The sequence below is a fragment of the Lynx canadensis genome, chromosome D2, assembly GCF_007474595.2.
Source record: "Lynx canadensis isolate LIC74 chromosome D2, mLynCan4.pri.v2, whole genome shotgun sequence".
Classification (NCBI taxonomy): domain Eukaryota; kingdom Metazoa; phylum Chordata; class Mammalia; order Carnivora; family Felidae; genus Lynx; species Lynx canadensis.
This window is the reverse complement of record NC_044313.2, coordinates 39,805,208-39,821,448: the sequence shown is the minus strand read 5'-3', so window position 1 is coordinate 39,821,448 and position 16,241 is coordinate 39,805,208. Positions and strand designations below refer to the sequence as shown.

At 40.8% G+C, this 16,241-nt stretch overlaps 2 long non-coding RNA genes across 3 annotated transcripts; both read right to left on the bottom strand.

Annotated features, from left to right (window-relative positions):
- Positions 1-6,216: 6,216 nt before the first annotated feature.
- Positions 6,217-7,470, bottom strand: LOC115527350. Its single transcript, XR_003972893.1, has 2 exons — positions 7,433-7,470; positions 6,217-6,340 (listed from the first exon to the last, which is right to left on the bottom strand). It is a non-coding gene; the product is annotated as an uncharacterized LOC115527350 (long non-coding RNA).
- Positions 7,471-7,482: 12 nt separating this feature from the next.
- Positions 7,483-16,208, bottom strand: LOC115527349. 2 transcript variants are annotated; one of them, XR_003972890.1, is made up of 3 exons: positions 15,974-16,208; positions 10,835-10,934; positions 7,483-7,522 (listed from the first exon to the last, which is right to left on the bottom strand). It is a non-coding gene; the product is annotated as an uncharacterized LOC115527349 (long non-coding RNA). The 2 variants fall into 2 exon arrangements; XR_003972891.1 differs by lacking the exon at positions 7,483-7,522 and adding an exon at positions 9,985-10,022.
- Positions 16,209-16,241: the final 33 nt, after the last annotated feature.

The following is a 16,241-nucleotide window of genomic DNA, read 5'->3' as shown; positions in this document are numbered from 1 at the left end:
ACAAGGCTTGCCCCTTCCTCCCACCCTACTCTACTTCCTGGTACCTCTAGACTGAGGGTAGGGTACTTCGGACAGTAATACAGGAAGAAGTGACTCAATGCTGAACTGTTCATTTCAAAATGGACTTTCATAGCCCATGGCAGAGATAATAGCTTTAGAAGAAAAAGGTTTTGGGGGCCATTAACGAAACCAATTCTTAGCCTGAACACTAGGCACAGAAAAATACCTACCACCAGCCAAACTAGATGAAGATCCCATAGTCCTGGGAAGAAAGAGAGGTGGAGAGGGGAGTAATAGACTGAGTCACTGATGGGGGTCCCTGAAAGGGAGCTCTTGCCCTACCATTTACCCACCCAGGCAGGTAGCAGAGGAAAGGGTGATGGCCATAGAACCCTCAGGTAAGTGGCACAGTCTTTGAGCAGGAAAGGAAAGTTGTATTCACTTCTTGTAGGGCCAAGGGAGAGCAAGCCAGGTCTTCAAGCATCCCCACAACAGTGCACATGGTGACAGCAGCACTATGGACAACAGCTCCCAGCATGGTGAGGGAACATAACTAAAACAGGCCCTGTGGCCTCTTAGAAGATATCAGGCCTGCAAGATCCTTGCAATGAAGACAAACAGAACTTCTAGTGCATGGAAGGATATTTTTGGAAACATTTCCAATATGTTTTTCTGTTTTGTAATTCCTGTTGCCTTGTGGCTTCCCACCCATATGTCAGGGACAAGGTGGCTGCCACCTGGAACAAAGGGGTCATTGTTCCATTTGGGGCCTCAACTGCTGGCTTCTGTTTTGAGTTCCTACCCAGACAATGATCTTGAAGGTCAGGCCTGTTTCAGAAAGAGATTCAAGGTTCCTTAAGATTAGGATACCATGTATCTGGGTTTATATCTATTATCTCACTTTTTAAAAAAAATCTATTTTCACATTTTTAAAAAAGTCTATCTATCTATCTATCTATCTATCTATCTATCTATCTATCTATCTATTTTGGGAATGCGTACATGCACCTGAGCAGAGGAGGGACAGAGAGCGAGAGAGGGAGAGAGAGAATCCCAAGCAAGCTCCCAGCTCTCAGTGCAGAGCCCAACTCATAACTCTATCCCATGAACCTTGAGAGCATGCCCTGAGATGAAATCAAAGGTTGGACGCTTGGGGCGCCTGGGTGGCGCAGTTGGTTAAGCGTCCGACTTCAGCCAGGTCACGATCTTGGTCCGTGAGTTCGAGCCCCGCGTCGGGCTCTGGGCTGATGGCTCAGAGCCTGGAGCATGTTTCTGATTCTGTGTCTCCCTGTCTCTCTGCCCCTCCCCCGTTCATGCTCTGTCTCTCTCTGTCCCAGAAAATGAATAAACGTTGAAAAAAAAATTAAAAAAAAAAAAAAAAAAAAGGTTGGACGCTTAACCAACTGAGCCACTCAGGCGCCCCTATTGTCTCACATTATGAAGAAGAGCCCCCTTTGGCCTCTTGGGAGCAATGGGAATGTTCCAAATTTTTATTGTGGTGGTTATATGACTACTCATTTGTCAAAACTCATACAACTAATGACTCAAAATAGGTGAATTTTACTGTATATAAATTATACCTCATAACTGATTTTTTAAAAAGGCACAGGATGCTGAAACTAGCAAATGGAAGTTGAATGAGGAACAGAATACTGTATCAATTCAAAGTAACCCCTCTAGATTGCTCATTAATTACAATTGAAAAAAGAGCAATTTCGATGGAGACTAAGTGATACTACCTAAAAAACAATCCAATCTAATTGCCAACAATGGGGTTAAAATAAGCCTCTTGCTATGATGCCCTAAGGACATTCCTTGGTGGAATTCCTGCCAAAAATGCATATCTTTATCTAACCACAAGGAAATATCACGTGAACATGTTCTACACAATAGCTGGCCCATACCCTTCAAAATATCAAGGCCATGAAAGATGAAGAAAGGATGAGGAGCTGTTTCAGATTAAAGGCAACTAAATAAATATGATCGTGGATTGGATCCTGGTCTCAAATCTAGAATATTTGGACAATTGGTAAAGTTCAAATATGGAGTGGATTAGGTCATTATTTTATTGGGGTGTGTGGGTAGCTCAGCCAGTTGAGCGGCTGACTCTGGATTTTGGCTCAGGTCATTATTCCAGGGTTGTGGGATTGATCTTTGTGTTGGGTTCTGGGCTGAGCATCCTGGAGCCTGCTTAAGAGTCTGTCCCTCTCCCCTGTTTGTACTGTCTTTCTTTCTCTCTCTAAAAAAAAATAAATGAATAAAAATAATTATTTGATCAAAGTTAAATTTCAGGATTTTGGAGTGCCTGGCTGGTTCAGTTGGTGGAACATGTGACTCTTGATCTCAGGGTAGTGAGTTTGAGCCCCGAGTTGCATGTAGAAGATTACCTAAAAATAAAATCTTTAAAAAAATAAAGTTTTAGAATTTTGAGAAGCGTACTGAGGTTTGTTTGAGAAAAAAGCCATTGTTCTCAGAATAGTGACACAAATATCCATGGGTAAAGGGGCATGATGAATGCAAATTACGCTCAGATTGCTCAGGCAGAGACAGAAAGAGGAAAGGAGAGCTCAAATGGGACATAATATTAACAGTTGGTGATTCTGGGTGAAGGGTATACAGGCTTTTTAAAAAACGATTCTGTAACTTTTCTGTAAATGTGAAACTGAATTTTAATTTCATTACAAGTTTTTTTTTTAATTTTTTAATGTTTATTTTTGAGAGAGAGAGAGAGTGCATGTGTGCCCGTGTAAGTGGGAGAGGGACAGAGAGGACGGAGGATCTGAAGCAGGCTCTATGCTGACAGCAGAGAATCCGATGTGGGGTTCGAACCCATGAGAGCATGACCTGAGCTGAAATTGGATGCCCAACCAACTGAGCCATCCAAGGCACCCTGAAATTAAAAGTTTCAAAAAGTGTCCTCTTAACAGTCAATAAGCACATAAAAAGTGAGCACCACTTTATGCTCACTAGGATGGCTGTAATCAAAAAGATAAAAGCAAATGTTGCCAAGAATAAGGAGATATAGAAACTAGATGCAGTTCCTTAGAAAGCCAAATATTAGAGTTACCATTTAATACAGCAATTCCACTCCTAGTGTTGCAGGATTCTTTACCTCAATACCTGGGATTTGCTGTCTCGCCACTTCGAAGAATGAATAGGTGGACAAAAAATGAGCAGTAGGCAAGTTTCTTAGAGTAAAAGATCAGAAAGGAAGAATACTACGAAAGCTCTCTTTACAGAGAGGGGACACTCAAAAGTGACTATAGGCAGGGGTTCTTGTTTTATAAGGTTCTGGCTCCCCCCCCCCCCCCCCCCGGCTGTTTCCTATTCAGCTCCTACCCTCATTGGCTTGATAACTCTAGGTGCAGGTTTGTCCATTCCTGATTGGCTCAATTCCATTGTATGAAGGGTGGTCCTATGGCCATATCATTACTTGTGGGTCTTAACGTTTTATGGCCTAGTACTGATTAGCCCTAAAGTTAGCTCTTTTGTCAAATTCCTGAGGGAAACCTGAAGGGGAATAGGTGGTGTCTGTTACATTCTTTAGAGGAACCTTATATCTGAGGGGGTTTGCTGTGATCAGACATTCCCAGAATCTTCCAAAATATGTATTTTTCCCCACCCAAGGACTTCAGGTCCTAATCTTTCCCTCTCTGCCTATTTTTATCCTATCTTTCCCTATCATACTAGGTAGATACCCAAGAGCATTGAAAACAGGTACTCAGATATATACTTGTACTCAGATATATTAATGTTTATAGCAGCATTATTCACAATAGCCAAGAGGTAAAAACAATCGGTAAAAACAACCCAAATGTACATAAACAGATGAATAGCTAAACAAAATGAAATAGAACAGTATTCAGCAATAAAAATAATGAAGCATTGAAAGAGGACTTAAATCACCTCCATCTTGACCTCAGTCAGTGCTTTCTAAATCATTAATTCTTCTTTCCAGCTTATCTCTTAACTCAGAAAAAAGACCTGGAGGGCAAAGCAGTCCCTTGATGGGAACTGAAATCATCCACTCCAGCAATAAGGACTGCCCTGAGCCAGCAAGCCTTTTGCATGATTGACTCCCAGACACCTTTATGTCCAACTGCACTCACACACCAACCTTTGTCCCATATTTTCCTTATACAAACCTGGAAGTGTATTCAGCAGTTTAGAGACAGTCTTTGAGATGTTAGCCTGTTCTTTTCCCAGTGTCAGCCTCACTGAAACACATTCCTTTCTTGTTTCCCCACCATTCCTCTCTTGCCCTTTGGGTTTTGTCAGTGGCAATTGGTTGAACTTGGTCTGTCTGGGACCCCTGGAGCCAGGTGTTCTTGCATCCCAGTGCACTGGCTATGATCCAAAGAGACTAAATGACCAGAGACAATGAGTATCTCCCAGAAACAGGAGGAGACAGCAGATTGAAGACCACATGGGCACCCCCTCCAAAACTTTGACTTTGTGTAATCCCTACAACCCTGGCATGCCTTGGAGAACAGAAGAAAATTCCCCAAAAGGGATGAGATGGAATTATCTACCATCCCAGTGCAATGGGAGCTTGAAATCAAATTTAAGTTGATGTGTACAAAGTAACAAGATGGGGTAGTATAATATTGTGATTTATAATAAATATGTATTAGGTCTTCATCCCTATGCCTAGAACAAAGTTCCCAGAACCCTAGGGATTTCTTAAATGATAAGAGTGATAAAGGTGTTTTTTGTTATTCATAACAAGCCCCTTTCCGCTAAATCTGAATTTATGCTAATGAGGTGACATTTGAAAGCCCCTCAGTGTGGGGATTGGTTGCTAGCAGAAACAATTTTGTTATCAGTGGCTTGACCTCAGGGGAAGGGAGGGCCTGGAGGTTGACTCAATTACCAGTGGCTGTTTTAATCAACTATGTCTCTGTAATACTGAAGCTTCCATAAAAGCCCAGTGGGGTTCTGAAACCTTCTGGGTTGGTGAACACTGGGATGCGCTGGGAGAGTGGCACCCAGAGAGGGCATGAAAACTCCACTACCCCTCTCCACATACCTTGCTCTATGCATCTCTTCTATCTGGCTGTTCTTGAGTGGTATCCTTTTATGATAAACCAGTAATCCTGTAAGTAAAATATTTGTCTGAGTTACATGAGCCACTCTAGCAAATTAATCGACCTGAGGAGAGAGTCATGGGAACCTCCAATTTATACCTGTCAGTCAAAAGCACAGGTAACAATCTGGACTTGAGATTGACATTTGAATTGGGTGTGTGGAGGGGGCGGGGGACAGTCTTGTGGATTGAGCCCTCAACCTGGGGGATTGGATGATATCTCTAGGCAGAAAATACCCTACCCAATGACACACACATTTGGTGACCAGAGCAGAAATGAAAAAGGCCAAGGGCTCTTTTAGCCCTGGAAAAAATATGTTAATGAAGCATCTCTTCATAATTACATTTATCTTCCTAATTTTATTAAGTTTCTTTTTTTATTCAAAAATAGATTTTGCATTTTCTCACATCCTTTATGGCAACTCCTGAGATGATTCTACGGTTTTGCTTTTTTGACTTTTTTCTTCTTTTTATCCTCTTTTACACATTTTGCCCACTCCCACCTCGCACCTCTGGCTACCAGCAATCTAATTAATCTGTTTTCTGTATCTATGAACTCATTGTGTTTTTGATTCCACATGTAAGTGAGATCATAACAGTATTTGTCTTTTTCTTGTCTGCCTTATTTCACTTAGCATAATGCCTTCAAAATTCATCCATGTTGTTGCATACATATAGATATAGATATATAGATGATATATACATCATGTAGATATAGATATAGATGTAAATATAAATAGATATAGATATAAATTGCTCCTTGGTGAGTCACAGATTATAAACTATACCAGGTAAATTGTTGGACAGAGGATACTTTATTTGCAGCAAATAAGGAGATCACAGGGAATAACTTCCAAAGCCGTGACTCTCGAGCCAAGGGTAAATGGGTTCCTTTTATTTAGGGTTGGGATGAACATTTAGATAGGGAAGCCTTGTCATGGAATGTAAAGGGGAACATAAGGCAGTGCATGCAACTTAAGGAAACGTGCCTGTATCACACATTGTATGTTATGTAAATGAGGCTTGTGCTCATCCTTGAGCAGAAGTTTTAGTATTATAGTGAGGTAAAGGAAGTTGTCAGTCATTCTGCAGGTCACTCCATGGTCCATCTGTGCAGGCGCGAGTCCAGGGTTATGGTCATATTGGTCTGGATGGCCTGGGTTGGCAGGAGGTCTTGTCAGGGTGGTCACTATCACTTGAGGGGTGCTTTTGGTTTCCATCAGCCTGAGTTAAAAGATGAGCTGGATAGAAGAGCTTAAGGAAAAATGTGGGACAAAGGTCAGTGAGTATAAGCAGGTGGGCAGTAAAGGTCAGGTGTTGGGTTCTAGCTGGTCACACAGTGAACATGAGGGTGCATATATCTATGAATTAGTATTCTCATTTTCTTAAGATAAATGCTCAGATGTGAAATTGCTGGATATGGTAGTCTATTTTTAATTTTTAGGAAACTCCATTATATTTTCCACAGTGACTGCTCCAATTTACATTCTCACCAAAAGTGCACAAGCGTTCCCATTTCTCCACATCTTCACCAACACTTGTTATTTCTTGTCTTTTTTTTAAACAGGTATGAGGTGATATCTCATGGTGGTTTTGATTTGCATTTCCCACTCACCACTATCAAAATGGCTAAAATCAAAAACACAAGAAACTACAAGAGTTCGTGAGGAAGTAGAGAAAAAACAACAGTGCCTGTACTGTTGGTGGGAATACAAAGTGGTACAGCTACTATAGAAAAGAGTATGGGGGCACCTGGGTGGCTCAGTTAGTTAAGCATCCAACTCTTGATCTCAGCTCAGGTCTTGATCTCAGGGTCATGAGTTCAAGCCACATATTGGGCTCTGCACTGGGCATGATGCCTACATAAAAAAAAAAAAAGAGTATGGAGGTTCCTCAAAAATTAATAATAGACTTACCATATGATGCAGTAATTCCACTGCTGGATATTTATCCAAGGAATTTGGAAACACTAATTCAAAGGGATATGTGCACCCCTATGTTTATTGTTTAAGATCTGGAAGCAACACAAGTGTCCATCGATAGAGGAACAGATAAAGAAGATGTGGTGTATATATGCAATGGAATGTTACTCAGCCATAAAAAAGAATGAAATCTTGCAATTTGCAACAATAGGGCTAGATCTAGAGAGTATATGCTATGAAATAAGTCAATCAGAGAAAGACAAATATCATATGATTTCACTCATATGGGAAATTTAAGAAACAAAGAAAAAAAAGAGAAAACCAAAAAACACATTCTTAATAATAGAGAACAAATAGATGGTTACCAGAGGGGAGGTGAGTGGAGATGGGTGAAATAGGTGGAGGGGATTAAGTGCACACTTACCCTGGGGCGCCTGGCTGGCTCAGCTGGAAGAACATGTGACTCCTGATCTGGGGTTGGTGAGTTTGAGCCCCACATTGGGCGTAGAGATTACTAAGAAAAAAATAAATAGACTTAAAAACAGAAAAAAGAGCATACCTCTCTTGATGAGCACTGAGTAATATATAGAATTGTTGAATTCTAGGTGGTATTGTACACCTGAAACTAATATAACAGGACTTGCTAACTCTACTGGATTTAAAAAAGAAAAAAGATCAGTGTTTGCCAGGGGTTTAGAAGAAGGGAATGATGAATAGGTAGAGCACAGAGGATTTTTAGGGCTGTGAAAATACCATGTGTGATACAATAATGATGTGGGTTTTTCATATAAGACTTTTATGATGTTAAAGTATGTTCCCTCTAGATCTACTTTGTTGGTTTTTTTTTTTTTTATCATGAATGGATGTTGTACTTTGTCAATGGTTTTTCTGCATCTATTGAAATAATCATAGGGGCTCCTGGGTGGCTCAGTTGGTTAAGTGTCCAACGCTTGATTTTGGCTCAGGTCATGATCTCATGGTCCATGAGATTGAACCCCACATTGGGCTCTGCACTGACAGTGCAGATCCTGCTTGGGATTCTTTCTCTCCTTCTCTCTCTGCCCCTCCCCTGCTCTCTCTCTTTCTCAAAATAAAAGTAAATATTTAAAAAAAGAAATAATGTTTTTTATCCTTTCTTTTATTGATGTGATGTGTCACGTTCATTGATTTGTAAATATTGAAGCACCCTTGCATCCCAGGATAAATCCTGCTTGATTCTGGTGAATGATTTTTTTTTTTTAACTATTCTTTTGGATTCAGTTTGCTAATATTTTGTTGAGGATTTTTTGCATTGCATTGTGTTCATCAAGGATATTGGCCTGTAGCTCTTTTTTTTTTTTTTCTGGTGGCTTGCCACTTAATTTTTAAGAGCTCTTTTAATACCCCTTTAATATATTAGCAATATTAGCCATTTGTCTGTCATATATGTTGCAAATATTTTCTCCTGGTTTGTCAATTGTCTTTTGATTTTGTTTGTGATGGCTTTTGGCCACGAAAAATGTTTTATTTTTATGCATTCAAATTTATTAATTTTTTTTTTATTATTCTGGATTTCGAGTTATAGTTAGACTTCCCCTACACTGAGGCTAAAGAGGAAGTCATTCATGTTGTTTGCTAGTATTTGCATAGTTTCAGTTTTTACATTTAGGTGGGATCAGGCACATTCAAGGGTGTTATGACCATAGACTCAGTTTTTATATTTAGATTTCTAATCCAGTTGGAATTTATTTTTATGTAGTGTTAGGTATGGTTCCACTCTTATCTTTTTCCAAATGGTTACCCAGTTGTTACAGCACTATTTTTTAAAAAGTCCATTTTTGCCCCAGTGGCTTGAGATGCCCCTTTACCAATATTCTAAGTTTCCAAATGTGCCTGGGTCTATTTTGGGGCATTCTATTCTATTCTACTCTACTCTATTCTATTCTACTGGTCTGTTTGTCTACTCATGCACCGATGTAACAGTTTTATTACAGAGGCTTTATAGTATATTTTCTTGTCTTATAAGGCTAGGCCTGCTCAGGTTTTCCTTTTCATTGTTGCCAAAATATTTTTGCATGTTTACTGAAAATGCATAACCTGAATTAATCATGAGGAAACTTAGGAGAATTTTATAAAAGAATTGGCTAGCATTCTTCAAAACAATATTAAGGTCATAAACAAAAAAGAAAGATGAAGGAATAAGGAGACATAATAAATGTACTATGTGGTTCCAGGTAGATAAAAGGACATGGGACAAAGATGAGGTTTAAATGAGGTCTATAGATTAAGTAATAATAATGCATCAATGTTAATTTCCTGGCTGATTGTACTGTGTTTATGTAGGTTATGAACATCTGGGGGGCACCCTGGGTGGCTCAGTCCATTGAGGGTCTGACTTCAGCTCAGGTCCGATCTCACGGTTTGTGGGCTTGAGCCCTCCATCGGGCTCTGTGCTGACAGTGCAGAGCCCGCTTCAAATCCTCTGTCTCCCTCTCTCTCTGCCCCTCCCCCATGCATGCATGTTTGTGTGCATTTTCTCTTTCACTCTCAAACATTGGGGCACCTGGGTGGCTCAGTCGGTTAAGTGTCCGTCTTCGGTTCAGGTCGTGATCTCATGGTCCATGAGTTCGAGTACCACGTCGGGCTCTGTACTGACAGCTCAGAGCCTGGAGCCTGCTTCAGATTGTGTCTCCCTCTCTCTCTGCCCCTCCCCTGCTCGCATGCAGTCTCTCTCTCTCTCTGTCAAAAATGAATAAACATTAAAAAGAGACCATTTGGGGAAACTGGGTAAAGGATATGTGGGAATTTTGATAATCTTTTTATAAACCCGAAATGATTTCAAATTAAAAAATGAAAACATAAAGGGCACCTGGGTGGCTCAGTTGGTTAAGCGTCCGACTTTGGCTCAGGTCATGATTTCATGGTTCTTGGGTTTGAGGCCTGCATTGGCCTCTGTGCTAAAAGCTCAGAGCCTGGAGCTTACTTCTGATTCCGTGTCTCCCTTTTTCTCTGCCTCTCCCCTGCTGGCTCTCTATCTGTCTCTCAAAAATAAAGAAATATTGAAAAAAGTGAAAACATTAAAAGATGAAAAAATTTAATTGTACATAATATTTATTATATTGTATTTATTATAATTTACTTATAAAGTTTTATTATAATTTTTATTATATTTTACTTATACTTATTATAAGTAAATTTATTTATTTATTATAATTTATTTATAAAATATTTTAACATATATAATCAACCTCTTGGCCAAATATAGGAGTTGCAGACTTGCAACAATGGGTGAGTAGAACTGTTTCCTAGTAGTGTTGCTTTCATTAAACTGTCAATGCAGGAACTGGACTCCCAGGATTACAATTCTCCTTGATAAGACTCGCCAACCACTTCCGGGAATAATGTTGGCATTATTCGAGGGTGCAGGTGAGATGCCTGCCTTCTGATGTATTTGGGCAGGTAGCTGAGCCAAGGGGAGGTTGAATAAACATGTAGAAGGGTTAAGGTCCTATAGTACCAAAACTCTAAAGGACTTGCAGCAGATTGAAAATTCCAACTCTTGAAAAGAGAGCTCAGTGATTAACAGAGGCAGGCAGAAGGGTTGTGCTAGAAATCCATTCCTGAGGGCCCTGAAAGTGCTGCTTGTTGACATATCGAGTCAGAGTATAGTATCAGCAAGCAAAGCTGCTTGATCTCCAGAACTCATCAGCCTCTGTCACTCTGTGTATGGGTCAGCTTTTCCACCCAGGTCAGAGAACAGGGATCCCTTCGACAGAGGAGCATGTTGTCCATACTGTGGGGTGCCTGGTTTCTGCGTTTTCTGACTGGGAAGCATTTCTAGCCTCACCTCATGTGGAGCCTCTGAACTGCCCATTCTTGGAGAAAATCTTCTCTTAGGCCCTTTAAATGACTCTTAGAAGAACCATGGCTTGCCACTAGTGGGACTTCTGTAGAAAACAAACAAACAAACAGGGTGGCTAGACTCTATTTTCAAGAAAGTAGAGTTAGAAAATCAATCCTTATATTACATATAGCATATTTGATGGTCAAACTCAAACATGGATATTTTAACTCTGGGAGTATTTCAGTGTAACATCTGAGAGCTGTGCATTATAAAAGCATACAATGTTCTTTTTTTTTTTTTTTTTGCCAGCTTTCTCAGCCTGTAATGCCCTAAAGTTGTAAAATTAATCACACTGAACAAAGAAAATTTTACAAATTGTTTAATACCTTTGACTTGAATACTACCTTTACTGAAAAGGCAAGCAGCTAGTGGTTTACATTATTATGTGTACCTTAAACTAAGGTAGAAGTTATTATAAAATGGAAGATTTCTGTGATGTTGAGTATTTCAAAAATACTTCAGGTAAAGAATAATTACAAGTACATTTTAAGAGTTGTAAACCCACTTTTCAGGCAGTAGTTTGTTGAGCTAAACTAAGAGTTTTGCCAGAAAGGAAGAACAAAGTCATAAGTAATTTTGTGTCTCATTAAAAAGAATTTGGTGAGAAGGGCGATTGGCAAAACCTATCTCAGAGGTAAGAAATCTAACCTTAACAGTGGTAGAGCTTGACACTGTTGGGACACAGTTGGACACATTTGCTGTTCACACTTCGTTTACTAGTGCAAAATGATAACAGTAGTAGTAATTTTGAGAGTTTCAATTTGGCCAAACTATTAGATATATAATTCATAAAATACTAAAATAGTATTTAAAAAATAATCATAACTACCATTTCTTTAAAAAGAGCATATAACTTACAGTTAGTAGATTTATTGGGTCAGATCTATATTATTGGATTCTTAGGCTTGTGAGTCCTTATAAAACAAAACTCATAAGCCCTCTGGAGCAATCAGAACTACAGAGAGCTAGCAGTACATGCAAAGGGACTGGGGGTTTGGTTAGAGATGGTTGGTTACAATCCCAAACTCTAATACTATAGTCACACCATTTATACCACTCAATTACTTAGAAAACCAGCTGGATTTGAACACTTTTTAAAAAATGTTTATTTATTTTTGAGAGAGAGACAGAGACAGAGAGAGCAAGCAGGGTAGGGGCAGAGAGAGAGGGAGACACAGAATCCGAAGCAGGCTCCAGGCTCTAAGCTGTCAGTACAGAGTCTGACCTGGGGCTCAAACTCATGTTCATGGGATCGAGCCCCACATTGCGCTCTGTGCTGACAGCTTAGAGCCTGGAGCCTGCTTCGGATTCTGTGTCTCCCTCTCTCTCTGCCCCTACCCTGCTTGCTCGCTCTCTCTGTCTCTCTCTCAAAAATAAAAACATTAAAAAAAATTAAATAAAATGCTGGATATGTCAGTGGCTTTTTTCATTAAATCCTCTAATATTAATGAACAATGAAATATCCATTAAACTATTAGGACATAAGATATACTGGATTATGTAATGCTGAGAAGTTTATGTCTTCAACAAAATTGTTATACCTTTCCCTGACTTTAAGCAATATCCACACTATAGTCATTAACTGAAAAATAAAGAGTATGCCATTATTTCCACTATGTGAAAAATAAAATCTTGTAAATCATAAAAAAAAACCCCAACTCATATTACAACTACTTAAAATATTGTAAACTTATCAAAATGCACAGGAAAAAAGTTTTTTGTTTTTAAGTAGGCTCCACACCCAACATGGGGCTTTAACCCATGACCCCTTAGATCAAGAGTTGCATGCTTTACAGACTGAGCCAGCCAGGTGCCCAGAAACAAGTTTTAATATACTGTACAATGGGTAGATTCATCTGAATTCTCAGGCGTGGTTATGGCAGAGCAAGAGCTCTCTAATATGAACAGATTCAATAAAAAGCATGACTTAAAAACATTTGAAAAGGTCTTTGGGAGAAGTACCAGTAAAGAGAGCAGTATTGAATACACAGGAAGTGGAGTTCAAGATAGCATTATCCAAGGGGAGGCTGGAAAGCTTCCATCAAGAACACAGTGGCCACTAATCTCGGGCAAGAGCAAGGACAGTGTTTCCAGAGACTGAAAGGGAGCATGTAGCCGGTTGTTTTTGTTTTCCTAGCATCTCTTCTCCCTGCTTTTGGTTAACAGTACCAATTTCAGTCCCCCTTAGAGGTGGAAGGAATGAGGGTATGACCTAAGGGGAGCCAATCAGATTTTATTTATCTTAGGAATTTGGAAGTTCAGAAGAGAAACACAAGAAGGGAAATGATTGGGGCTGTCATTCTGATGGCAGTGGCTCAAAGGGGACTCCCGATTTCCTCTGGTTTATGCCCTTCCTAAGACCTGCTTGCTTAGCTTTTCCTTAACTGTGAATTCTGCAGGTTTTTTCTCCAAATTCTATTTTGTTGGTGTTTGCCAGTTGAATTCTGTTGTGTGCAAATAAAGAACTGTATGAGATACAGGTGTGTACACATTGAAACATCTTAAGTATGAGGTAAGAAGTCTATTCTCTCTTGCAGAGGTAAGTGGGGTAGATAATTTGAAAAACGTGATGAGGGGTGCCTGGGTGGCTCAGTCGGTTAAGCGTCCGACTTCGGCTCAGGTCATGATCTCGCAGTCCGTGAGTTCGAGCCCTGCGTCGGGCTCTGGGCTGACAGCTCAGAGCCTGGAGCCTGTTTCAGATTCTGTGTCTCCCTCTCTCTCTGACCCTCCCCTGTTCATGCTCTCTCTCTGTCTCAAAAATAAATAAACGTTAAAAAAAAAATTAAAAAAAGAAAAACGTGATGAAATTATGGAAGGGAGCTATCAAGTATAAGTATAAAGATCAAAGATAAGCAAAAGGACTGCTAGTCAGTGCTGAGAGTTCAGCCAAATTTGCAGAATATGAATTTGTAGTGATTCCATTCACGAACCTAGGTGCAGGAAAGGAGAAAGGACATCATTGCACTGATTTGTAGTTAGGAGCTAGCAGAACTATGTGTCAGAACCTTGACATACAGATATTAAAGGGCTTTCAAGGGAAGTTGAAGGCTACTATCACGGGCTGTACGCAGAACAGGCAAGGAAATAAAGCTAAGAGGGTGGAATTGGGGGACAAAAGGAGAACTGAGGGATGGGTTTGGGTTAGTTGAGAACAGACGAGGAAGTAAAGGCTGCTTTATTGCAGTCCAGATTGAGAAGAAAATCAGGTGATAAGGTTCAGGGTGTAGGTAAGCAAGGTGCTTAGAGAATCGGGATATTGATTGAGATTACTGAGGCACATCGAAGCTAGGGTCATTATATGGCTCCTGAAGTTGCCCATGATGATGTCAGACGAGATGCCAAGTGCAGTAACCAGTTCACCTAAATTTTACCAACCAAACTCAAGAGGTTTTTGTTTTGCTTTTTTTATGAATGTGAGGGAACAGCTAGAGGTTGATAGATGGTCACTTAAAAATAAAGTTCTTTTGGGGTGCCTGGGTGGTTCAGTCGGTTGTTTCTGACTTCCACTCAGGTCATAATCTCATGGTTCATGGGTTTGAGTCCTGTGTTGGGTTCTCTGCTGTCAGCACAGAGCCTGCTTTGGATCCTCTGTTCTCTCTTTGCCCCTCCCCTGCTCATGCTCACTCTCTCTCTCTCCAAAATAAATACACATTAAAAAAAAAAGTTCCTTTAAAAGAACTAAGACTAGCTACAGGGTAACAGTGGCTAACTATGTAGGTTCCCAGCTTGCTTCTTTACTGGCTAATTCTGAAGAAGTTATTTATCTTCCGATGCCTCAGTTTCTTCAACTATAATATAAAGATAATAGTACTTGGGATGCCTGGGTGGCTCAGTCGGTTAAGCCTCTGACTTCAGCTCAGGTCATGATCTTGCAGTTCGAGAGTTCGAGCAGTGCATCAGGCTCTCTGCTGCCAGTGCAGAGTCTGTTCCAGATCCTCTGTTTCCCTCTCTCCGTCCCTCCCCTACTCGTGCTTTGTGTGTGTGTCTCTCAGAAATGAGTAAACATTTAAAAAAAGAGACAATAGTACTACTTCCTGGGTCACTGAGATAATTAAATAAATTAACATGCATCAAATGGTAAATACTGAGCACTTCATAAATGTTAGCTATTATTATTAAAGGGAGACAGATCCAAATACACTATAACACAATGTAATATTTTATGATATTTGTACAAACAGAAAATAACTGACGGGCATTAAAACTATACTTGGGATACTCGGGGAAGTTTTCACTGAGGTGTTAGAGGCAAAAACAAAAGAAAGCGGTAAGATCTGTTTAACGCTCGCCGTAAGGCAGACATTGTGATAGCTGTTTTAAGAATATCATCACGGGGCGCCTGGGTGGCGCAGTCGGTTAAGCGTCCAACTTCAGCCAGGTCACGATCTCGCAGTTCGTGAGTTCGAGCCCCGCGTCGGGCTCTGGGCTGATGGCTCAGAGCCTGGAGCCTGTTTCCGATTCTGTGTCTCCCTCTCTCTCTGCCCCTCCCCCGTTCATGCTCTCTCTCTGTCCCCAAAATAAATAAACGTTAAAAAAAAAAAAAAGTTTATAAAAAAAAAAAAGAATATCATCACATTTAATACCATGTCCCTGCAAGATATGTATCTTCCTTTTACTGAGGAGGAAAGCTAACGGAGGTTAAATAACTTACTTACCCCTGGGTAAAAGTAATGAAAAGAAACTGGAATCTTTATTTAGATAATTTAGTTAGTTGGTCTGGCACAAGAGGAACTCTGCAGAAGGAATTTAAAGGATGCGTGGAAATAGACTAGCAGGATCACTGAGCGCTAGGGGGTAACTGGGAAGGTTGAAGATACAGTCGCAGCAGGGATCAGATTATAAAAGGTATTTGCTTGTTTTATGAGACGTCTGAGCTTGAATCTGTGGGTAATGTCCAGGGAGTAAAGGATATTATGCAGGCCCTAGGCAGTGAGTTGACACCAAGCGGGTCAGCGGGCATGGTGATGGCCAGACTGGCCAGTCATTCTCCACTAAATGAGCGCCTGTGCGCCAACCTCACGAAGGGTAGCGGAGATGCAACAAGGAAAAGACGCAGCCGGGGGTAGCTTTCGCTCCGCTCACCTCGCGCGGAGGCATAAGCCCCCAGGCGGGTAGTTCACAGGTTTCTTTCGGGCTCCCCTCCTGAGCCGAGCCGGGCCGGCAGCGTGCTCCTCAGCGGTCGTCTGCGCTCGCCGGGTCAAGAGCAACCCGGCCGAACGCTTCCCTTCAGCACCCCGTGGCGTCGGCGTCCTCCCTGCTCCCAGCTTCCACGCGAACCCAGCAGCAGGTCTACTAACTCAAGCCCGTAGTCTGCACGCCCTTCTTCCTTCCGGCGGCACCACACATCCGG